The 24,372-nt window shown below is 46.4% G+C and overlaps 4 non-coding genes across 4 annotated transcripts; 3 read left to right on the plus strand and 1 right to left on the minus strand.

Annotated features, from left to right (window-relative positions):
* The first annotated feature begins 1,369 nt into the window (after positions 1-1,369).
* On the plus strand, positions 1,370-1,441 carry trnag-ucc (transfer RNA glycine (anticodon UCC)). Its single transcript has one exon. It is a non-coding gene; the product is annotated as a tRNA-Gly (tRNA).
* Positions 1,442-6,037: 4,596 nt separating this feature from the next.
* On the plus strand, positions 6,038-6,120 carry trnal-caa (transfer RNA leucine (anticodon CAA)). The gene has a single exon. It is a non-coding gene; the product is annotated as a tRNA-Leu (tRNA).
* A 7,340-nt stretch (positions 6,121-13,460) lies between these two features.
* On the minus strand, positions 13,461-13,542 carry trnas-uga (transfer RNA serine (anticodon UGA)). Its single transcript has one exon. It is a non-coding gene; the product is annotated as a tRNA-Ser (tRNA).
* Positions 13,543-14,160: 618 nt separating this feature from the next.
* Positions 14,161-14,233, plus strand: trnak-cuu (transfer RNA lysine (anticodon CUU)). The gene has a single exon. It is a non-coding gene; the product is annotated as a tRNA-Lys (tRNA).
* The last annotated feature ends 10,139 nt before the right edge of the window (positions 14,234-24,372 follow it).

Below are 24,372 nucleotides of genomic sequence, written 5' to 3' on the forward strand. Positions count from 1 at the left end.
GATGAACCAAAAGAGGCCTCACGCCTGAAGGAAAGCCCCTCTCACAGCCCTGTGAGCATGTCTCCATTAGACGGTGCAGTCAATACCTGCAGGGTAGATAACAATGGAGAGAAGTGTGAGCAATTTCAGCGTCACAATTCTCTGGACACAGAGCATTCAAAATATTATATTATTGAAAATACTGAACTGATCCTCTGGGAGCAGGACTCAAGTCAAAGGGGAAAATCCAGTGGGTTTCTAGTGGAAAGATTTAACAGCTGGATGATGGCAGCTGAAATCAGTCATTGCGTTACAATCTCTGTAGATATTCTACTGAATTTAACCCTGCAAAAGGCATATTTTCCGACTAGAAATCCAACACATTTCCCCCTGTTGTGGAGGAAGTTCTCAATCGCACAGGTGGTCAAACGGAATAAGGCTGGGCTGGGATTTGAGTCCAGATTTTTCTTTAGGGAACAGACACTTCAACGGATTAAGCTACAGAGTCTGAGGATGTTCAGCTAATCACAAGGGAATGCTGGAAATACTGTACGGATCTGCAGTATCTGTGAAAAGCGAAATAGTTACCATTTCAGATCCTGACATTTCGTTGGAACGACCTGTTTCTCTCTCCGCAGAAGCTGCCGGATAAACTGAATATTTGCAGCATTTTCTGTCTTTGTTTCAGATTTGCAGCATCCGCAGTATTTTGCTTTTGGGCCAAAGGACATTGAGTTGCCTTTCCTGCTCTGAGGGTTATTGAAGGTTTCTCTGGCTTTGATTGTCGCTGATTCGGCAAAACATTTACAATCTATCATTAATTGACCGTGAGAATGGGCGGTGAGGGGATTCTGGAACCGCTGGAAGTCCATCTGGTGTATGTACACACACAGTGCTGTTCGGGAGGGGTTCCAGGTTTGGATGGTGCCTCGCGGAGGAAAAGTCACTTTCAGGAGTGGGATTCGAGCCCTGGCCTCCAGAGGAGACTGCGACCTGAACTCGGCCATCCTGACGTATTTGAAAGGTTAGGTGCGTTTGAGCCGAAATCTGGTGCTCTTTCCGAGGGTCGGTACCGGTTCCATGGGCCGAATGCCCTCTTTCTGCACTGGAGGCATTCTATGATTACTTAAACAGGGTGAAAATGACAGCATCAGGACACAGGTACGAGTTAAGGTCTCAGGCCAGAGTAAGTGTCCTATGTAATGACACATAGAATGTACATTTATTGTGGACTGGTGCCATCTCCTGGCTGAACAGGAGCCGTGCGACACGGACACTTTCATTCAGCAGCATTTTAAATTGGAGTGAAATAACTTACGCAAAGTAAGTACTTGATACCAAACAGTTAATCAAACTGATCTAAAGAACCAAAAGGACACGACGTCAGTGAGCGATGGTGGTATAGTGGTGAGCATATTTGCCTTCCAAGCAGTTGACCCGGGTTCGATTCCCAGCCATCGCAATAATAAATTGGGAATTTCTGCGCCTCTTGCTGAGTTTCAAACTGAGGAAGAGAAAGTTTCTCACTCAGAATTTATACGCAAATACAGCGGGGAATGAAATAAGTACTTATCGTTTTTTAACGTGGTTTCAATGTCGACACTGTTTGACTATCCCCCCGCCCCCCCCCCCCCCCCGCCCCCCGCGCCAGCCTTCAAACAAAAGTTAAAAATAACAGCATTTTTACTTCATCTTTGATGCACGATCAATTGCACAAATACTAAAGTTGTGGACAACTGTGGCTTTATTACAGTCAGATGCGAGGCCTCCTGCTGCATCTGGCGAAATGGCAGGGCACTGGAGGGCATGCATATTTATACAGTTCTCACTGGGCGGAGCCAGACGGCAGGTCCTATCTTACATCTCCTATTACAGTGGATCACCACATTCACCCTCTGTTAAAAATGAGTCCGGCGGGGGTGACATGAAACTTTTTACAATTATTGGAATTATGTACGGTGGTAGGGAAAGAAAAGTCCATGTTGACGGTCCGGAGTCCGTCAAAGGTTCAGCCGGTCTGGTGCTTTGGTGCTTCGTTGGGATCGGCGTAATGGTGGCGACGAAGCCGGTGCTGGCGGAGGTAAAGGTGGCGCCGATGGCGGTGCTGATGCTGGCCAGTCATCGGGGAACTCCGGGAGCGTGCAGAAGTCCTCTTCGTCCTCTTGTGCGGAAAAGGTGAGGGGGTCTGGTGGGTCAATATTGGCGGCGCGGTGAGAGGTGGGGGGCGGGCGGGGAGGCGCATTGGTGGGGGGGGGGTGTTGGGGTGGAACTTGACGGTGCCAGGTCCCTGAGTGAGACAGTATCTTGGCGGCCGTCGGGAAACTCAACGTCGGCATATTGAGGGTTGGCGTGAAGCAGGTGAACCCTGTCCACCAAGGGGTCCGCCTTGTGGAGTCGGAGGTGCCTACGGAGAAGGACCGGTCCTGGAGCAGCGAGCCAAGTAGGGTGCGACACACCAGATGTGGACTTCCTGGGGAAGGTAAAAACACGTTCATGGGGTGTGTTATTAGTGGTGGTGCACAATAGTGACCGGATGGAGTGCAGAGTGTCAAAGAGGACCTCCTGCCAGCGAGAGGCTGGGAGGTTCCTGGACCATAGGGCCAGCGGGACGGCCCTCAAACTGTCCCATTCACCCGTTCTACTTGCCCGTTTCCCCGGGGATTGTAGCTGGTCATCCTACCGGAGGCTATACCCCTGCTGAGCAGGACGTGACGCAGCTCATCGCTCATGAATGAGGATCCCCTGTCACTGTGGATGTAGGCAGGGAAACCGAACAGCGAAGATGGTGCTGAGGGCCTTGATGACGGTGGCAGACGTCATATCGGGGCATGGGATGGTGAAGGGGAATCTGGAGTACGCATCGACCACACTGAGAATATGGTGTTATGGTCGGTGGAGGGGAGGGGCCCTTTGAAATCCACCCTGAGGCGTTCAAATGAGTGGGGAGCCTTCACCAGGCGTGCACGGTCTGGCCGGTAGAAGTGCGGCTTGCACTCCGCACAGACCTGGCAGACCCTGGTCACTGTCCTTACTTCCTCGACGGAGTAGGGCAGATTGTGAGCTTTGACCAGATGGTACAATCGGGTGACCTCCGGGTGACAAATGCTGTTGTGTAGGGCCCAGAGTTGGTCCTCATGTGCGCTGGCACATGTACCTCGGGAGAGGGCGTCTGGAGGCTCGTTGAGTTTACCGGGGCGAAAAAAGATCTCGTAATTATAGGTGGAGAGCTCGATTCTCCACCGCAAGATTTTATCATTTTTGATCTTGCCCCGCTGTGTGTTATTGAACAATAAGGCTACCGACCGTTGGTCCGTAAGGAGAGTGAATCTCTTACCTGCCAGGTAATACCTCCAATGCCGCTTCAAACAGCTTCAACGATAGCTTGAGCCTCCTTCTCGACGGATGAGTGTCGAATTTCAGAGACATGAAGGGTGCGGGGAAAGAATGCCACGGGTCTGCCTGCCTGGTTAAGGGTGGCAGCCAGGGCGACGCCTGAAGCGTCGCTTTCTACTTGGAAAAGCAGTGACTCATCCACTGCGCGCAACCCAGCCTTGGCGATGTCTGCTCTGATGCGGACGAAAGCATGTTGTGTCTCGGCCGCAACGGGGAAATTGGATGGACTGAATGAGTGGGCGGGCCATGTCGGCATAGTTTGGGACCCACTGAGCGTGGTAGGAAAAGAAGCCCTGGCAGTGTTTGAGGGCCTTGGGGAAGTTCCATGAAGGGGCGCATGCGCTCGGGGTCGGGCCAGAGAAGACCATTTTGGACTACATAGCCGAGAATGGCTAACCGGGTCATGCTGAACACACACTTCTCTTTGTTGTAGGTCAGGTTGAGAAGGGTGGCAGTGCGGAGGAATTTATCGAGGTTGGCATCGTGGTCCTGCTGGTCATGGCCGCAGATGGTGACATTTTATAAGTACGGAAAGGTGGCCCACAAACCGTACTGGTCGACCACTTGGTCCATCTCTTTTTGGAAGACCGAGATCCCGTTTGTGATACTGAACCCTAAGGAAGTGGTTGAGGCGACTGTCCCCCTCGAGGGCAGTGTATGGCCGGTCCGACTTCCAGGTGGGGAGCTGTAGGAAGCAGCCATCCGGTGAAATGGAAAACACCAGCCTCCTCCGCAGCTCCGCATCTCCGGCAACCTTGGCGCCAATTGGAAAATCTTCAAGCAAAAGTTCCTCCTGTACATCGAGGCATCCGACCTCGAAGCAGCATCGGATGCCAGGAAGATCACATTATTTGTCTCCACCGCGGGGGACCATGTCATCCACATCTACAACTCCCTTACGTTCGCTGCCGGCGAAGACAAAACAAAATTCAAAACAGTCCTGCTGAAGTTTGACAGCCACTGCGACACTGAGGTGAATGAGAGCTTTGAATGGTACTTTTTCCAGCAGAGGCTTCAGGGTAAGAATGAACCTTTTCAGTCCTTCGTGACCCATCTCTGCATCCTAGCGCAGTCATGTAACTATGACTCGACGGTTGATTCCATGATCCGGGATCAGATCGTTTTCGGGGTCCACTCCGATTCCATTCGGCAGCAGCTCCTGAAAGTCAAACAGTTGACCCTCTCAGTTGCTATCGAGACATGCGTTATCCATGAGCATGCTAAGAATCGTTACTCCCACATCAGGGCGGCAGAAACGGCAAAACTGGCCTCCCACGAGGCGGAACGGGTGCAGGCCATTGTTCAAATGCAGGGCCTGAGCATCGAGGAGAGTGGTCACTTTGTGCACTTTTCCCGGGTCCCTGCGCATGTGCGCCATGACCAAGTGGACGACGAGGCCGAAAACACGACTGCACAGGTGCGTACGTCGACCGACCGCACTGCGCATGCGCGATGGCGCACGGAATGCCCTGCCATCGGCATCATGACATCTCCGAATTGTGGCTCCACGCACTTAAAGCGGAAATGTCCGGCAAAAGGACGCCGGTGTCTACAGTGTGGCAAGCTTGGCCACTATGCAGCCCTTTGCAGATCTGCTCCACCGCTCATCAGCCTGCGATCTCAGCTGCGGCGCAGAAGTGTCCGCTCGATACAACAAGGCATGCCAGATTCCGATCCCGACAGCCCAACAGACCCTGATGCTGAGTGCGTCAGGTCCCCATACCGGGTGGGCATCATAACTACACATGCGCTTCCTTCCACCACAACGAGAAACGCCTCCCGATCCTCAGTGTGGATCAACGGGTGGTGTGCTGTCCACACAATTAATGAAATGAAAACGAAATGAAATGAAATGAGACAAGGCTTGCATCCGATTCAAACTTCACACCGGCGCATCAGCGAACCTCATCTCAAAATCCGGCCTCGACACCATGTGCGCCAGACCAAGCATTATTCCACCGGCCTGCCAGTTCCTTGACTACAATGGTAATGCCATCGCTGCCAGTGGTTCCTGTCAACTAGGGGTATCCAACAAGGCGATCAAGGCAACACTGTGGTTTGAAATCGTCGGGCCTGACAGAGCGTCCCTGCTCGGTGCTCGAGCTCCTGAACCTGGTTCAGCGAGTCCACGCCACGTCATCATCACCGGCGACGGCCTCGCCAGCAAGTTACAAGCCTATTTATATTCTCACTCACACCAAACGGAAACAAGTCGCTATTTGTCAGCAGCACACCTGCCTTCTTCTTTATTAGTAGCAAAGTTTTGCTTTCTGTCTGATCCGCTCCTTGTTTTTCAGCTAACCACAGTACAGTCTGTGAACTTGTCTGTGAAAGCAGTACGGGAAGCAACTGTGGAGAGAGATTGCAGTCGCCAGAATGCAACTCTCCAAATGGACACATCACGCGGTTCAGATCGTAGACTTTCAATACCTTCGTCTGAGGAACAGGTGGAGCGGGAAATCGGACCTTGTTGATTAGAGCAAACTGATCAATGCAGCAATGAGAAGCTCCTTAACCACCAGCGGTTTGGACAAGGATGGCACTCAGATACAGGACTCTGGCTGGGGTTCAAAAGTAGGAAGAGCATATCTTGTTTGAAATGAAATAACGATGAAGATAGACTTTAAGTCGATTTGTGCACGGATCTTAGATTCGACGACGACGCATCAGGATGGCCGAGCGGTCTAAGGCGCTGCATTCAAAACGCAGTCTTTTCTGGAGGCGTGGGTTCGAATCTCACTCCTGATGTTCCCTTTTCCTCCACGAGGTTAAATTTCTCCAGCCAGATTTTCAACCTCAGGAAGATCCAATACCTCCCTATCAATGGAAAAGCGTTGGTCTCAGGACATGAGATTTCTGCTTCAATATGCACAGCAAGACCCCACCGGCAAAAGCCCAGTTCATGACTCGATAATCTGCTTCAGTGACTCTGGTTGAGGAATTAATATTGATGCCAAGAGAAGGGTAAAATTCAACAAAGAACAAAGAACAAAGAAATGTACAGCACAGGAACAGGCCTTTCGGCCCTCCAAGCCCGTGCCGACCATGCTGCCCGACTAAACTACAATCTTCTACACTTCCTGGGTCCGTATCCTTCTATTCCCATCCTATTCATATATTTGTCAAGATGCCCCTTAAATGTCCCTATCGTCCCTGCTTCCACCACCTCCTCCGGGAGCGAGTTCCAGGCACCCACTACCCTCTGCGTAAAAAACTTGCCTCGTACATCTACTCTAAACCTTGCCCCTCTCACCGTAAACCTATGCCCCCTAGTAATTGACCCCTCTACCCTGGAGAAAAGCCTCTGACTATCCACTCTGTCTATGCCCCTCATAATTTTGTATGCCTCTATCAGGTCGCCCCTCAACCTCCTTCGTTCCAGTGAGAACAAACCGAGTTTATTCAATCGCTCCTCATAGCTAATGCCCTCCATACCAGGCAACATTCTGGTAAACCTCTTCTGCACCCTCTCTAAAGCCTCCACATCCTTCTGGTAGTGTGGCGACCAGAATTGAACACTATACTCCAAGTGTGGCCTAACTAAGGTTCTATACAGCTGCAACATGACTTGCCAATTCTTATACTCAATGCCCCGGCCAATGAAGGCAAGCATGCCGTATGCCTTCTTGACTACCTTCTCCACCTGTGTTGCCCCTTTCAATGACCTGTGGACCTGTACTTCTAGATCTCTTTGACTTTCAATACTCTTGAGGGTTCTACCATTCACTGTATATTCCCTACCTGCATTAGACCTTCCAAAATGCATTACCTCACATTTGTCCGGATTAAACTCCATCTGCCATCTCTCCGCCCAAGTCTCCAGACAATCTAAAGCCTGCTGTATCCTCAGACAGTCCTCATCGCTATCCGCAATTCCACCAACCTTTGTGTCGTCTGCAAACTTACTAATCAGACCAGTTACATTTTCCTCCAAATCATTTATATATACTACAAAGAGCAAAGGTACCAGCAGTGATCCCTGTGGAACACCACTGGTCACAGCCCTCCAATTAGAAAAGAATCCCTCCATTGCTACTCTCTGCCTTCTATGGCCTAGCCAGTTCTGTGTCCACCTTGCCAGCTCACCCCTGATCCCGTATGACTTCACCTTTTGTACTAGTCTACCATGAGGGACCTTGTCAAAGGCCTTACTGAAGTCCATATAGACAACATCTACTGCCCTACCTGCATCAATCATCTTAGTGACCTCCTCGAAAAACTCTATCAAGTTAGTGAGACACGACTTCCCCTTCACAAAACCGTGCTGCCTCTCACTAATACGTCCATTTGCTTCCAAATGGGAGTAGATCCTGTCTCGAAGAATTCTCTCCAGTAATTTCCCTACCACTGAAGTAAGGCTCACCGGCCTGTAGTTCCCGGGATTATCCTTGCTACACTTCTTAAACAGAGGAACAACATTGGCTATTCTCCAGTCCTCCGGGACATCCCCTGAAGACAGTGAGGATCCAAAGATTTCTGTCAAGGCCTCAGCAATTACCTCTCCAGCCTCCTTCAGCATTCTGGGGTAGACCCCATCTAGCCCTGGGGACTTATCTACCTTAATATTTTTTAAGACACCCAACACCTCGTCTTTTTGGATCACAATGTGACCCAGGCTATCTACACCCCCTTCTCCAGACTCAACATCTACCAATTCCTTCTCTTTGGTGAATACTGATGCAAAGTATTCATTTCGTATCTCGCCCATTTCCTCTGGCTCCACAGATAGATTCCCTTGCCTATCCTTCAGTGGGCCAACCCTTTCCCTGGCTACCCTCTTGCTTTTTATGTACGTGTAAAAAGCCTTGGGATTTTCCTTAACCCTATTTGCCAATGACTTTTCGTGACCCCTTCTAGCCCTCCTGACTCCTTGCTTAAGTTCCTTCCTACTTTCCTTATATGCCACATAGAAGATAATTCGTCTTCTCTTGTAAATAGTCTGGCAGGTTGGATTGTTCACATCCGTCCAAGTGGGGAAGTTGGGGACTCGGTTTCTATTGTGATTCATTGCTCGATAAAGCTTTATTTCCTTATTGGCCCCCTGTGAGTTATTACTGGATACCGTTATATATCTATATTGCCCCTCTGTGGGGTACTGCTGGATAACGTTTCCCGAGCAGCTTTGACTAAGGGTCATCTGGACTCGAAACGTTAGCTCATTTCTCTCCCTCCAGATGCTGTCAGATATGCTGAGACTTTGAAGCATTTTCTCTATGGTTCCCTGTGTGTGAGCTTTACAATGTTGTAATGTGTCATGCTGTCTCTTTCATTCTTGGGACTAATGTCGGAATGAGACGGCAAGAAGGTTTCTGATAGGTGTTTGCTGCAAAGCAAATAGGAACGTGTGTTATGTTTACTTTTGGCGTGAGAGAGAATGTAAATAGCAGAGAATACCCTCGATTCCTCGACCTCTGGCTAATAGCCCAGCACGCTTCCGCTGCGGCACTCTGCTCCTTAAACCAGGTGCTACAACATTACTGCCCTTTCCAACTCAGAATGTATGCGCAATTAGGTCAGGGAGTGAAATAAGTAACTTTCTCACCTTTTTATAATGTGGTTTCAACATAGACAGTGTTCGCCGAATTCACCACCCGCCAAGCCCGTGAACCAAAGCAAAAAATCACAGCATTTGTACTTCATGCTCATGAAGTGGACCAGAGACACAACAGACACATGACAGACGAGGATGGGATTTGAACCCACGTGTGCAGAGTACAATGGGTTATTGTGCGTCTCCTTAACCACATGATACAACTCATTTACTTCAATGGAATTTTTATACGCGAACTTATTACAGGCAAGTAGCCAAAGAACCCCTCCAGTCTACAAACAGGAGGAGGTTCATCCTGGAGAGGTGGCTGAAGAGAATTATGGGAGACGTCATCCCGGTAACCTCAACTGTACTGTGGGTCGCTGAAGAACTGGTGTCACGGTGCGGTTCCACTGACAACGTATCCACAGGCACATATAGTGACGAAGACTGACAGGTTCAGAATGTCTCTTACACTCTCACACATTACCTGAGAGTAACAGGAATCCCCCATTTACAAACAGGACCAGAGAAGTGCAGAGAGAATGCACCTCACTCCCACATACAACATGTTGACGGCTTCAACACAACCAAAATATAAGAAAAGATCATCACCACATATTATCTTCTTCGAAATCCCGCCGTCCCAACTTTAATAGAATAAAAACAATTTTTATCAGTTGTGTCTCACTCTAATCTGTGAACTTCTCTCTACCACAATGTGTTGACATCTACTGGCCACGACACAGAACCGCAACAGAGCGGGGGAGATTCACATGAACTGTCGGTGATAGAATGTGACCGGGTGGACGGAGAGGTGTTAGATGTATGTAAAATTTAAACAATCGATATTCATGCATTTCCCAATGGAATTGGTGGAATTTGGAAGTGTTTATCTTGAGGATCAATTGAGCAGAGACTTTAAAGCATTTCATCTGTGCTTCCCTCTGTGTGAGCTTTGCAACGTTGTACTGTGTCATGCTGTCTCCTTCATTCCTGGGACGAGACTGCAAGAAGGATTCTGAAAGGTATTTGCTGCAAAGCAAACAGGAACGTGCGTTATGTTTACTTTTCGTGTCAGGGAGAATGTAAATAGCAGAGAATAGCCAGGATTCCCTGACGTCGGGCTAATGGCCCAGCACGCTTCCGCTGCGGCTCTCTGATCCTTAAACCAGGAGCTACGATTTTACTGCCCTGCGGTAGCCAGACAGCTATTCACTTCCTCATTTTTTTGTTTCAACTTGAACAAACGTTTGAGCACACTGATTCTGGTCAGCATAGTTCAGATAATTTACTTTCGTGCTGAATGGTTGTTCTGTGAAGGGGATGTGATTTATTATGTGACGTTGTTCTGATGAGAAAGTGGGGAATGACTAGAATCACCTTCATAGAAGGAAGTTCGGGTCGGCAGTTTCACCTCTCTGGGAACATTGATCACGCTCTTACTGATTTCTTCAAGCTTTGCTTCAAGTCCGACCCCAGAGAAAATCAACTACGAGCAAAGTGGCGCAGCGGACGTACGCTGGACCCCTAACACAGAAGTCGATGGATCGACACCATTCTCTGCTATTAATATTCTCACTCACACCAAACGGAAACAAGTCGCTGTTTGTCAGCAGCACATCTACCTTTTTCTTTATCAGTATCAACGTTTAGCTTACAGTCTGATCCGCTCTTTGACACCTGTTCTTCAGCTACCCACAGTATAGTCGAGGTGACTAAGTTGACTTCTCCCAGAACACTCTTCTGGCGCCTCTCCTGGACGAACGTTCTCCTGTTTGGACACAGGAGGCATTCTTCGGCTACTTGTCGGTGAAAACAGCACCGGAAGCAGCTGTGGAGAGAGATTCCATTCGCCGGAATGCAACTCTCCAATTGGATACTTCACGTCGCTCAGGACTTAGGCTCTCAATATCTTCGAGTGAGGAACAGGTAGAGCGGGAATTCGGTCCTGGTTGATTGCAGCAAACTGATCAGTGCAGCAATGAGGAGCTCCTTAACCCCCAGCGGCTTGGACAAGGATGGCACTCAGATACAGGATTATGGCTGGTGTTCAAAAGTAGGATAAGCATATCTTGTTTGAAATGAAATGATGATGAACATAGAATTTGAGTCGATTTGTGCACGGATCTTAGTTTCGGCGACAACGCATCAGGGTGACCGAGCGGTCAAAGGCGCTGAAGTTCAGGTCGCAGTCTCTTATGGAAGCGTGGATACGAATCCCACTCCTGATATTGACCTTTCCCCCACGAGGTTAAATTTCTCCAAGGAGATTTTCAACCTCACGATTGTCCAATACCTTCCTTTCAATGGAAAAGCGTTGGTCTCAGGACATGAGATTCCTGCTCAGATACGCACAGCGAGACCACACAGGCAAAAGCGCAGTTAATGACTCGATAATCTGCTTCAGTGACTTTGGTTGAGGAATTAATATTGATCCCAGGACTCCGGTTAAAATTCGTCTTCTCTTGTAAATAGTCCGGCAGGTTCGATTGTTCACATCCGTCCGAGAGGGGAAGATGGGAACTTGGTTTCTATTGTGATTTGTTGCTCGATAAAGCTTTATTTCCTTATATGCCCCCTGTGAGTTATTAATGGATATCGTTATATACCTATATTGCCCCTTTGTGGGGTACTACTGGATATCGTATCCGGTCCAGCTTTGACAAAGTGTCATCTGGACTCGAAACGTTAACTCTTTTCTCTCCCTACAGATCTGGTCAGACCTGCTGAGACTTTAAAGCATTTTCTCTGTGGTTCCCTCTGTGTGAGCTTTACAATGTTGTAATGTGTCATGCTGTCTGCTTTATCCTGGGTTTAATGTCGGGATGAGACTGCAAGAAATTTTCTGATAGGTATTTGCTGCAATGCAAACAGGAACGTGTGTTATGTTTACTTTTCGTGTCAGGGAGGATGTAAATAGCAGAGAATAGCCTCGATTCCTCGACCTCGGGCTAATGGCCCAGCACGCTTCCGCTGCGGCATTCTGCTCCTTAAACCAGGAGCTACAACATTACTGCCCTGCGGTAGCCACACTATTCACTTCCTCATTTTTTCTTTCAACAAGAACACATGTTTGAGCACACTGATTCTGGTCAGCATAGTTCAGATAATTTACTTTCGTGCTGAATGGTTGTTCTGTGAAGGTGATGTGATTTCTTCTGTGACGTTGTTCTGATGGGAAAGTGGGAGTGACTGGAATCACCTTTATAGAAGGACGTTCGGGGCGGCAGTTTCACCTCTCCGGGTACATTGATCAACCTGTTACTGAGTTCTTCAAACTTTGCCTCCATATATAGAACACAAACAATGAAGCGAGTGAATGTATTAAATCAGAGATTGGATATTCTTGCAACCAATATGGCTGTAATGGGAATCCTTCATTTTCCGATAAATCGGGATGAACTGATCGCTCAGTCAAAAATCAGATATCTGGGGATTTAAATGTGATTACTACAATGATAATATTTAACCATGTTAATGTTATTTTGCTCCAATTGAAACGTGTCACGAATACATCGTTACCTTGTTGCACAACTTGCTTTCAGCCAGGAGATGGCAGCAGTGCGCAATAGTTTGGGTCTCCTGTTTGGCCCACAGATCTCGATAGGAATGGAGCTGCTGCTTCCCGGGGAGCTGCCAAGCAAGAGGCACAGATACTGACCAACTGCACCCGCTCCAAATAGATTCCCCAAATTACTGAACAAAACAAAAACAAGCACAAATCATATTTTAAGAAACTATGACAGTGACTCTGAAAACAACACACCAACACCTCTGAAAGAATCGATTTGCTGTAACTAATTAAAGATGAATTGTCTCAATGTCAGCCGTAATTCCTTACCAGTTCTCAGACAGGCACCGACTGGTTAGAAGTTTGCTTCACTTTTCAAGGTCCGGCTCAATAAAATCAATCACAGGCCCATGATCTGCTTTCCTCCTGTTCTCAGACACATCCACTTTGTACAAGGGCGCACTAACTGGTTTTCAGAGTGAGAGTCAGACTGCAGTCACCTCGTTCTCTCTCGATCCCTTTATCCCAGAGCCACCTCACAACCAGGAATGGAACTTCTCACAGAGCCAAGAATGGAATAGTTTGTCGATTCTTCCACTGATTCAGGACCGTCCATCACCAGGATGTATTCGCCCAAAAGAGTTGGGATGAAATAGGGCTGAGTTTCACTGTGTATCCAATCAATCCCCGGAGAAGCACAAAAACAGTGAGTGAGGGAGAGAGAAAGAAACAAAGAAACAGATAGAGAGATAAAATATGTTCCATTTCTACCACGATCTTTTTACCCAGAAATCCGTTCACCTGAATGAAACCAAACCACGTTTCCATTCGCTGCCGTTGCTGCTTCTCCTTCCAAACGTTGCAGGAAACGTTATTATTTATTGATTGTTGTTTTGAGTGCGAGCTTCTTTATATTTAGTTCAGTTTCCCCAAAAAACATTAAATATCTGACTGAGCTCGATATAGGTTCATTTACAAACATTACGATTCATTCTCGAGTCAGTGGCTTGCGCGGGTAGTTCAGCAAACACTTCGAATCACAGTCGCTGCGAGCAGGACTAGAACCAGCGCGGGGAAACCCCATTGGATTTCAAGCACGACGCCTTTACCACTCGGCCATCGCAGCTGTGCCCAGGGTGTCATTCATTAGTAATTTGTTCGATAGAATACATTCTAAAACCAGCCTGGAATCACTTCAGGAAGTTATTCCATTCAAACGATCAACGGGGCCCCGGTGTTTATGTGAGGAGGGGTTGAATCTTCGTGGAAAATGACCATTGGATTTGGAGAGAGGCCTTGAGAGACTCGAAAACCTCAGCTCCCGAAACGCACAATTCCACCGATTAAATAGATTGTGGAACAACATCAGTTACATTGGAAATATATTAGAAATTCAAATGGAACAGGACCACACTTTACAGTCTGGAGGAAAATTTAAATGATGAAATCTAGAAATTACAGCACAGAGGGAGACCTGTGCAGGCCGAACGGTCACCTGATGACCTGACGACGCAACTAAAATGGTCACGTGTCTGGATTCCGGCAGTTCCCCGGATCGCAGTCAGAGCACAAGCCAGGAGGACCTGCTCAATTATTAAGTCAGTTATTTTTTATTACATGTCATTGGTCGCCAGTCATTGAGAGACGAGCATTTCTACATGGTGTCAGGAGTGGGAAGTATGGCAGAAGGACTTAACCGCATCAGCTCTCTTCAAGAAGACGCTTAATAAATAGTGCACCAGCAGCCCGGCTAGCTCAGTCGGTAGAGCATGGGACTCTTAATCCCAGGGTCGTGGGTTCGAGCCCCACTTTGGGCGCTTCCGTGTTATTATCTGAAAATATTGATGCTGAATGAACTTTCTTCGTAACAAGGTTATGACTGGGAATCTAAACGAACATTTCGTGACAAAATTTAATAAATATGGAATTAAAATGTCGTCTCAGTACGGTTCCGCTTCCGATGGATCTTATTTCCACAACTGGGACCACATTACACAACAAGTAATGATTTGGCACAAACACAGTACAGATCTGTCACCGGCAGTGTCACGGTTACAGAGAGCTCAGTTACACAGTTACAAACAGGGCCTCTCTGTGTGCAGCAGAAAACAACATTTTCCGAAAAAAACAGTTTCTCCATCTCGGCGCCTTTTCTGTGTGTCATTGTGTGTGTCCTGATAGTCTCTTTCTGATTTTTTGTGTCTCTTTCTCTGTCTGTTACAGAAGTGCTGCTGTTGTGTATTAATCTCACTTTTCCCAAACGGTAAATGTGATTGATAGATACAGACAGATTTCCAAACTGACATTCAGTACCAATGTCTAATAGAGACTGAAACCCACCCTCACATACAGTCCCAGAAATTGACTCATAATGAAGGAATTCTGCTCTCACAACCTGTCCCAGATACTGAGGTGCAGAGTGTTCCCTCCACTCGCGAACACTACCTGTGATTTACAGATACAGAACAAATCTCAGTCAGGTGAGTAGCAGAGTTTGATGGGTACGACATGTATTCCACAATCACCGCGCCAGATAATCAGATGCAGACGACATACGGTGTCTGTGTTGGTTTAACAAGGGTTTTACCCAAGAACAGGAACACATTTACACAATATCAGGGTATAAGACGTAGGAGCAGAAGCAGGCCATTCAGCCCATCGAATATGCTCCGCATTTCAATGAGATCATGCTTGATCTGATGTATGACGTGTTATGACCTCATACGGTGGCACGTTGTCACAGTGGCTACCTCACAGCGCCCGCGATCCGGGTTCAATTCCAGCCTTTGGTCACTGACTGTGTGGAGTTTGCACTTTCTCTCCGTGTCTGTGTGGGTTTCCTCCGGATGCTCCGATTTCCTCGCACAGTCCAAACGTGTGCGGGTTAGGTGGACTATCCATGCTAAATTGCCCCTTAGTGTTCAGAAAGTTGGGTGGTGTTACAGGGATGTGGTGGGGACACAGAGGCTCTTTCAGAATATCGTTGCAGAGTCCATTGGCAGAATGGCCTCCTTTTACATTTTAATGATCTCATGATAATACTCATGTCCACTTTCCCGGCTTTTTATCTCTAGATTTCATGATGAACCTTTAAAACCAGCAATCCCACCAAGCCTCAGGTAGCGGTAACTCCTCAATGGTCGTTAATTTCCCGGCTGTCAGTCATTTGGCCAGTCTTGAGTGAAGTCACATCCTGGAAATGTCATACATTGATCCAGTTCTAAAGTAAATTAAGTCACTCTAGTCCCTGATGACCATAGGCCCTTTGAGGGTAAGATCTGACTGGTGGTGATTTAACCTGAGGATCACCATACCTCAGGCGAGGAGCAATAATAATAATACTAATAATCTCTTATTGTCACAAGCAGGCTTCAATCGAGGTTCTGAGAAAAGCCCCGAGTCGCCACATCCCGGCCCCGGTTCGGGGAGGCTGGAACGGGAATTGTGAGATGGCGGGGTTTTCATGTTTCAGGTTTAGTATAACCGTGTGATCTGAATCTAATTAATTTGGTTTTCCTTCTGCTAATCTTGTCTCACAGTGAGGCCAACCTCACTGATTGGATAGACGAGTGATCGTTCTTCAGTCTTGTCATTGTCGGACCCGCTGAATATGGAGGCATATCCTGTGTGGCAGGATTTAGCTCCAACTCAAGCTATAAGTTTGTGGATGATACCACTGCGGTAAGTCGTATCGCAAACAATGACGAATCAGATACAGGATGTAGATAAATCACATGGTTGCATAGTGCACTGTCATGTGATTGTACCTTTAAGACCTAGCTGTTTAAGCAATGTACATTTAAGAAAACAGTGAGGTCAGAGAGTGGGTGGAGCTCGGCTTTAGGTCAGCCATTTTGCAGATTTTGACTTTCAGTTTAAAAAGCACCTTGTGTGTGTCTGTGTGTTTCCAGAGAGCTGCAAGTTTGAAAAGAGATTGGGAGTGTCTTCGTTTGCAGGGAGCTGGATCTCTGGCATAAAAGACCATCTCTGGATCATTTGGGTGATTTAAACTGATAATTATAAAACCTTTAACCTGATGTGATTCTGTTTAAAGGTGTTAAGTCTCTTGGAAGTTTGAAGGAACATTTTAAGGAATTATTTACTGTTGCAATATTTTCTGAGTTATCTTTGAAGTAAGGGGTGTTAAGAGATCCTATGTTTATTTAAGATGTGAAGTTGAGTTCATGGAATAAACAGTGTTTTGTGTTTAAAAGCCCACGTGTCCATAATTGTATAATAACAATACACCTAGGGAAAAAGCCGTGTGCTAGGAAAAGCAACAAATCCATTAAAGGGAGAGGTTGGTTGAACTCCATGATACATTTTGGGGTTCTGAAAACGCCTCACCCATAAAAATTGGGGGCTCATCCGGGATAAAAGTCTATCTATTGGATTGGCTTTTGTGAACTTAAAGACAGTGAAGGATTGTTGCTTTTCCGGTGTGGTATTTTAGTTTACGTGGGGAGAGTGTTGTGAACAATGTCTCTTTCAGAGGCTCAGAAGTTTTTGGGGGTGGAGAATGTCACACGTAGTACTTTACGGGCAGAAACGAAAAGCAGACTGTTAGATTTGGCAAGAACATTGCAGTTAACCTTACCTGACAAAATGCGAAAAGATGAAGTAATTATGGCGGTGGTTAAGCATTTAAAGTTGCATGCGATAGAGTTTGACTCATTGGAAATGGCAAAAATTCAGTTGCAAATTAAACAAATGGAACATGAGAAAGAATTAAAGCGGCTTGAATACGAGAGGGAGAGAGAGGAAAAAGAAAGAGAAAGAGAGAGAGAGGAAAAAGAAAAGGAGAGAGCAGAAAGGAGAAAAGAAAGAATAGTCCTAGCAGAAAAAAAGAAAAAGAAAGGGAAACACAGATTAGGGAAAAAGATAAAGAGAGCGAGTTTGAACTTCAGAAAATTGCCATGAAACATGACAATCAGTTAAAATTGGCAGACGGAAAGGGAAACGTACAGTTGGATGATAGTGATGAGGATAGTGAGAAAGCGCGTCCTAGTCGAAGGCTTGGTGGGAATCTATTTAAATATGTCCAAGCATTGCCACGGTTTGACGAGAAGGAAGTGGAAGCATTTTTCATTTCATTTCAGAAGGTAGCTAAACAAATGAAATGGCACAGGACATGTGGGCGTTACTGATTCAAACAAAGCTGGTAGGTAGAGCTAGTGAAGTGTTTGCATCACGACCGGAGGTGGTATCTGGAACGTATGAGCAGGTGAAGAAACCCATCTTAAGTGCATCTGAGCGAGTGCCTGAAGCTTACAGACTAAGGTTTAGACATTTAAGGAAAGAATTTGGTCAAACATACATGGAGTTTGAAAGGCTGAAACAGAGTAATTTTGATAGGTGGATAAGGGCTTTGAAAATAGACCAAATGTATTAAGTTCTCAGAAAATTATACTTTTGGAGGAGTTTAAAAATTCATTTCCTGATGTAGTGTGAACTCATAGAATCATAGAAGTGTACAGCATGGAAACAGGCCCTTCGGCCCAACCAGTCCATGCCGCCCAGTTTTTACCATTAAGCTAGTCCCAGTTGCCCGCACTTGGCCCATAACCCTCTATACCCATCTTACCCATGTAACTATCCAAATGCTTTTTAAAAGACACAATTGTACCCGCCTCTACTACTACCTCTGGCAGCCCATTCCAGACATTCACTACCCTCTGAGTGAAGAAATTGCCCCTCTGGGCCCTTCTGAATCTCTCCCCTCTCTCCTTAAACCTATGCCCTCTAGTTTTAGACTCCCCTACCTTTGGGAAAAGATGTTGACTATCTACCTTATCTATGCCCCTCATTATTTTATATACCACTATAAGATCACCCCTAAGCCTCCTACGCTCCAGGGAAAAAAGTCCCAGTCTATCCAGCCTCTCCTTATAACTCAAACCATCAAGTCCCGGCAACATCCTAGTAAATCTTTTCTGCACTCTTTCTAGTTTAATAATATCCTTTCTATAATAGGGTGACCAGAACTGCACACAGTATTCCAAGTGTGGCCGTACCAATGTCTTGTACAACTTCAACAAGGCGTCCCAACTCCTGTATTCAATGTTCTGACCAATGAAACCAAGCATGCCGAATGCCTTCTTCACCAACCTGTCCACCTGCGACTCCACCTTCAAGGAGCTATGAACCTGTACTCCTAGATCTCTTTGTTCTATAACTCTCCCCAACGCCATACCATTAACTGAGTAGGTCCTGGCCTGATTCGATCTGCCAAAAGGCCATTCGTCGGCCCACTGGCTTAATTGATCAAGATCCCGTTGCAATCCTAGATAACCTTCTTCACTATCCACTGTGCCACCAATCTTGGTGTCATCTGCAAACTTACTAACCATGCCTCCTAAATTCTCATCCAAATCATTAATATAAATCACAAATAACAGTGGCTCCCAGCACCGATCCCTGAGGCGCACCACTGGTCACAGGCTTCCAGTTTGAAAAACAACCTTCTACAACCACTCTCTGCCTTCTGTCGTCCAGCCAATTTTGAATCCAATTGGCAACCTCACCCTGGATCCCGTGAGCTTTAACCTTCTGCAACAACCTACCATGCGGTACCTTGTCAAAGGCTTTGCTAAAGTCCATGTAGACAACGTCTACTGCACTGCCCTCATCTACCTTCTTGGTCACCCCCTCAAAAAACTCAATCAAATTTGTGAGACATGATTTTCCACGCACAAAGCCATGCTGGCTGCCCCGAATCAGTCCTTGCCTCTCTAAATGCTTGTAGATCCTGTCTCTCAGAATACCTTCTAGCAACTTACCTACTACAGACGTTAGGCTCACCGGTCTGTAGTTCCCAGGCTTTTCCCTGCTGCCCTTCTTAAACAAGGGCACAACATTCGCCACTCTCCAATCTTCAGGCACCTCACCTGTGGCTGCCGATGATTCAAATATCTCTGTTAGGGGACCCGCTATTTCCTCCCTAGCCTCGCACAACATCCTGGGATACATTTCATCAGGTCCCGGGGATTTATCTACCTTGATGCGCTTTAAGACTTCCAGCACCTCCTCCTCTGTAATATGCACACTTCTCAAGACATCACTATTTATTTCCCTTAGTTTCCTAACATCCATGCCTTTCTCCACCGTGAATACCGATGAGAAATATTCATTCAGGATCTCACCCAACTCTTGTGGCTCTGCACATAGATGTCCTTGTTGATCCGGAAGAGGCCCTACTCTGTCCCTAGTTACTCTTTTCCCCTTTATGTATCTGTAGAATCTCTTTGGATTCTCCCTTGCATTATTTGCCAAAGCAATTTCATGTCCCCTTTTTGCCCTCCTGATTTCCCTCTTAACTCTATTTCGACAATCTCTATACTCTTCAAGGGATCCACTTGATCCCAGTTGCTTATGTACGTCATATGCCTCCTTCTTCTTTTTGACCAGAGTCTCAATATCTCGAGTCATCCAGGGTTCCCTACTTCTACCAGCCTTGCCCTTCACTCTAAAGGGAATGTGCGTACCCTGCACCCTGGTTAACACATTTTTAAAAGCCTCCCATTTACCAGCCGTCCCTTTGCCTGCCAACAGTCTCCCCCAATCTACCTCTGCAAGTTCCTGTCTGATACCATCAAAATTGGCCTTGCCCCAATTAAGAATTTTAACTCTTGGGCCAGACCTATCATTCTCCATAGCTATCTTAAAACTAATGGACTTATGGTCACTTGTCCCAAAGTGATCCCTCATTAGCACTTCTGTCACTTGCCCTTCCTTATTTCCCAAGACGAGGTCAAGTTTTGCCCCGTCTCTAGTCGGTCCATCCACATACTGAATGAGAAATTCCTCCTGAATACACTCAACGAATTTCCCTCCATCCAAGCCCCTAATGCTATGGCTGTCCCAGTCAATGTTGGGAAAGTTAAAGTCCCCTACTACTACCACCCTATTATTCTTGCAGCTATCTGTAATCGCCTTACATACTTGCTCCTCAATTTCCCGCTGACTATTTGGGGGCCTGTAGTACAGTCCTACCAAGGTGATCTCTCCATTCTTATTTTTCAGTTCCACCCATATAGACTCAGTGGGCGAACCCTCGGACATATCCCCTCTAAGTACTGCCGTGATGTTCTCCCTAATCAAAAACGCCACTCCCCCTCCTCTCCTACCCTCTGTTCTATCCTTTCTATAGCATCTGTACCCCGGAACATTGAGCTGCCAGTCCTGCCCCTCCCTTAGCCATGTTTCAGTCATAGCTATAATATCCCAGTCTCATGTGCCCATCCATGCCCTGAGTTCATTCGCTTTGCCCGTCAGGCCCCTTGCATTGAAATAAATGCAGTTTAATGTAAACTTTCCTTGCTCTCTGCCCTGCTTTCTCTGGTCATGCTTTACACACTCTCCCTTCCTGCCTTTTGTTTCTGTCCCCACATCTGTCCTACATCGGTTCCCATCCCCCTGCCACATTAGTTTAAACCCTCCCCAACTGCACTAGTAAACACACACCCGAGAACATTGGTTCCGGTCCCACCCAGATGCAGACCGTCCGATTTGTACAGGTCCCACCTCCCCCAGAACCGGTCCCAATGTCCCAGGAATTTGAAACCCTCCCTCTTGCACCATCTCTCAAGCCACGTATTCATCCTAGCTATCCTGTCATTCCTACTCTGACTATCACGTGGCACTGGTAGCAATCCTGAGATTACTACCTTTGAGGTCCTACTTTTTAGTTTAACTCCTAACTCCCTAAATTCAGCTTGTAGGACCTCATCCCGTTTTTTTACCTATATCGTTGGTGCCTATATGCACCACGACAGCTGGCTGTTCACCCTCCCCCTCCAGAATGCCCTGCAGCCGCTCCGAGACATTCTTGACCCTTTCACCAGTGAGGCAACATACCAACCTGGATTCTCGTTTGCGTCCGCAGAAACGCCTGTCTATTCCACTTACAATTGAATCCCCTATCACTATAGCTCTGCCACTCTTTTTCCCGCCCTTCTGTGCAGCAGAGCCAGCCACGGTGCCATGAACCTGGCTGCTGCCACCTTCCCCTGGTGAGCCATCTCCCCCAACAGTTTCCAAAACGGTAAATCTGTTTTGGAGGGAGATGACCGTAGGGGATCCCTGCACTGCCTTCCTACTCTTCCTCTGTCTGTTGGTCACCCATTCCCTATCTGCCTCAGTAATTTTAATCTGTGGTGTGACCAACTCACTGAATGTGCTATCCACAACTTCCTCAGCATCGCGGATGCTCCAAAGTGAGTCCATCCGCAGCTCCAGAGCCGTCAAGCGGTCTAACAGGAGCTGCAGTTGGACACACTTCTTGCAGATGAAGGAGTCAGGGACACCAGAAGGGTCCCTGACTTGCCACATCTCACAAGAGGAGCATGACACGGGTCTGAGCTCTCCTGCCATGACTTAAACCTGAAGTTAAATTTGAACTACACTACACAGCTAAGAGAAAGTCAAAGAGAGAGAAATCACTTACCAGTCACAAGCCAATCACTTACCTGCTGGCTGTGATGTAATTGGTCCCGAGACTCCCTCACAGGTCTGCTTCTCTGCACCTCCTTAAGATGAGCACCAAATTCCCATAACTAGTTAATTAATTTACTTAATTAATTGGATTTTTTTTTTTTTGAAACTCAACCCCAAACACCAAACTCCAAAAAAACACAGCCCTCACTCACCTCTTACCCGAACTCAGCCTTACCCAAACTCAGATGCACTCTGTTTGCCTCCAGCACTCTGTTTCTATAGGCACTTCAGCCACACCCTTTGTATCCTTCCTGATTTAGTCAGCCAATAGGCCTGCTCCCGAAACTGATTTCCCGAAACTAACAGCTGACCTGCAAGGTAAGGAAGTTGTTAAGCAGTACTTACCAAATTCTCACTCTGTCTGTGTCTCACTCACTCAGGCTGTGTCTCCTTGACCTGCGCAATGCTTACTAAGTTCACTTTCTGTCTGTCTTTTATACAGACTTTAGGATGACTCACACTAAAACTTCAAAGAGAAGAATACAATGTGTACCTTTGTGCCCCTCAACAGGCCTCAGGTGACTGCCAGATAACTGCCTCTCAGAAATTAGGGTGGGGGCAGCTTCAGCCAATCAGACACTAATCTACACTGCACTTTTAACTGAAAAACAGCAAAATTAGATGAACCACTTACCTTTCCTGGTTACCTCACTGCACCAAATTACCAATTTCTCACTCGGTCTGTATCTCTCTCACTCAGGCTGTGTCTCCTTGACCTGCGCAATGCTTACTAATGTGCGCTTTCTATCTGACTTTTATACAGACTTTAGGATGACTCACACTAAAACTGTATCTCATGTGGAAGAACAGGGGGTTAAAACTGCGAGATTAGTAGCAGAAATGGCAGATGATTATGAATTAGTTCATAATTCAAAGATTGTTTTCCGACGTCAGTTTCAGCCGATGAGGGATAGAAACTGGGGACATGAGAAATACTCAAGTGGTAAAGGTAAAGGTGATATGATGGGAGACAATAAAGGGAGTGTACCTCTGATTGAAAAAGATATCCAGGAGGGTGGAAAAGAAATGAAAAGTTTCAAATGTTTTCACTGTATTAAACTAGGCCATGTAATGTCACAGTGTTGGTGGTTGAAGACAAGCACTGAGAAGGGTGATGTGGTAAAACAGGATAAGACGGTGGGGTTTGTAAGAGTGGTAAAGGAAATCCCAAGGGACGCGAAGGAGGTGCAAACAATTGTACAGCCTGTTCAAGAAGCAATTGTTAAGAAGGTGCCAGATGTATTTAAAGAATTTACTTGTGTGGGTAAAATTTACTTATGTCTATCAAGAGGAGCAGGTGAAGAAGTCACAATGTTAAGAGATACAGTGGCTAGTCAATCTTTAATGGTAAGAGATGAGGAATTATGTAGTTTGGGAAGAATGTTGCCAGAAAAGGTGGTGATATGTGGAATTCAGGATGAAAGGAGTCGCGTTCCGTTGTATAAGGTGAGGTTGGAAAGTCCAGTGAAGAATGGTGAAGAGGTAGTAGGAGTAATAGATAAACTATCTTGTCCAGGAATACAGTTTATCTTGGGTAATGATATAGCTGCATCGCAGGTGGGAGTGATGCCTACTGTGGTTGATAAGACAGTGGAAAATCAGTCAACTGAAGTGTTGAAGGACGAATATCCTGGGATTTGTCCGGATTTTGTAGTAACAAGGTCGCAAAGTTACAGGTTAAGGCAAGAGGAGAAATCAAAGAGTAAAGATGAAGTTGAAGTGCAATTATCAGCAACAATGTTTGATCAGATGGTTGAAAAAGAACAGGAACAGGTGGAGGATGAGGCGGATATTTTTAGTTCAGGAAAATTGGCGGAGTTATAACAGAAAGATGTAGAAATAAAACGGATATATCAGAAAGCAGATACAGAAGAGGAATCTGAGAGTATACCAGTGTGTTATTACCGTAAAAATGATGTCCTGATGAGAAAATGGAGATCAGTACATATGCAGGCAGATGAAAAGTGGGCAGAAGATCATCAAGTAGTATTGCCGGTAGGGTATAGAAAGGAGGTGTTGCGAGTTGCACATGAGGTACCAGTGGGAGGTCATTTGGGAATAGGAAAAACACCAGCTCAAATACAGAATTTTTTTATTGGCCTGGACTACATTAAGATGTAGTTAAATTTTGTAAATCATGTCGCACATGTCAAGTGATAGGGAACTCTCAAGCAGTGACAAAACCAGCGCCCTTAATACCCATTCCAGCATTTAAGGAACCTTTTACAAGGATCCTAATCCATTGTCTAGGACCTCTTCCTAAAACAAAAAGTGGGAATCAATATCTTTTGACTGTAATGGATGTGTCTACTAGGTTTCCAGAGGCCATTCCAGTACGTAATATTACAGCTAAAAGGATTGTGGAGGAGTTACTTCAATTCTTTACTAGATATAGACTACCACCAGAAATTCAATCCGATCAAGGAACTAATTTTACTTCAAAGTTATTCAAAGAAGTTAT

The sequence above is a fragment of the Scyliorhinus torazame genome, chromosome 24 (assembly GCF_047496885.1).
Source record: "Scyliorhinus torazame isolate Kashiwa2021f chromosome 24, sScyTor2.1, whole genome shotgun sequence".
In the NCBI taxonomy this organism is placed as follows: Eukaryota; Metazoa; Chordata; class Chondrichthyes; order Carcharhiniformes; family Scyliorhinidae; genus Scyliorhinus; species Scyliorhinus torazame.